A 1,074-nucleotide genomic window follows, 5' to 3' on the forward strand; every position below is an offset into this window, starting at 1 on the left:
AGGCCGCCAGCACTGCTTTCCAGACGCCACCACCAGCTCTGCAGCCCGTGTCCATCACTGCCCTCACACACGCTCTCCGCAGCAAAGCTAGTGAACCCATCCTGATTCTTCTTTTTCTCTCTTTCTTTCTTTTCTTCTTCTTTCCCCCCACAAATACTCCTTTGATTTAACTTAGGCTTTTCTATAGTCGCAAATAATCACTGCTGATCCTTTGACTCACAAACTAGTCATCACTGGAAGAGCATACGTATTTCACCTTACCACAGGTAAGAATCCTGCCTGAACTAAGAGTCATCCTCCACTACCAACAAATTCCACACACCCCATCTCTTCGTAACAGTACCACGAAAAGGAAGAAAAGCCTCAGGTGTCAGAAATTCCTCAAGAGACTATTCATGAATGCATTTGGTTGTCTCAAAACTTTGAACGTGTGAGGAATCCTCACGGCGTACGTTCCACTCTGTATAACTCTTTTCCACCTTTCTCAGGTCGGTGAAACTTTGTTTGAAATTGTTTTAGTTTGTTTTGTTCTTTAGACATATTTCAAAGGTTGCAACTCGCCCTCCCACCTCCACTATAATGCAAAACCTACTATGTTAGCAAGGCTCTCAGGCTGGCATATCAAAGAATTCCAGAAAATGAGGATTTAGGGCTGCCACTCTCTCCACTACTTTACCAAACACTTAAGAAACTCCAGCAGGAGAGGGCCTCTCTCCCATGGGGCTGTGGGGGTGGGGGAGGGGACCTCGTCTCCTCAGCCCTTGGGCTGGAAGCGCAGATCAGCCCTGGGGGATCCCTGTCGGGGCTGCCATGAGCTGGGCAGCCTTGTTTTCCTACCTCAGACGTTTGTAGTTGCTGGGAGCCCCTACTTGGTCTACACCAGGCTGGGCCTTACGTGGCAGCACTGGGCACGGGGCCTCTGGCTTTCTTTCCCAGGACACTGCCAGGCTCTCATGGGCTGATCCTGGCCTAGGTTGTCCCCGGGCAAGGACGTATGCACCCCCAACAAGTGATCACCTACTGTACAGACACCCGCCAGTGAGGGGGCCTGTCACCTCCTGCCCTCCTAGACGC

General features: G+C 50.8%; 1 non-coding gene across 1 annotated transcript; it reads left to right on the forward strand.

Annotated features, from left to right (window-relative positions):
• Positions 1-705: 705 nt before the first annotated feature.
• LOC114906663 lies at positions 706-848 on the forward strand. Its single transcript, XR_003796480.1, has one exon.
• The last annotated feature ends 226 nt before the right edge of the window (positions 849-1,074 follow it).

This window comes from Monodon monoceros, unplaced genomic scaffold (assembly GCF_005190385.1).
Source record: "Monodon monoceros isolate NGI ecotype Baffin Bay Population unplaced genomic scaffold, NGI_Narwhal_1 Super_Scaffold_22, whole genome shotgun sequence".
Taxonomy (NCBI): Eukaryota; Metazoa; Chordata; class Mammalia; order Artiodactyla; family Monodontidae; genus Monodon; species Monodon monoceros.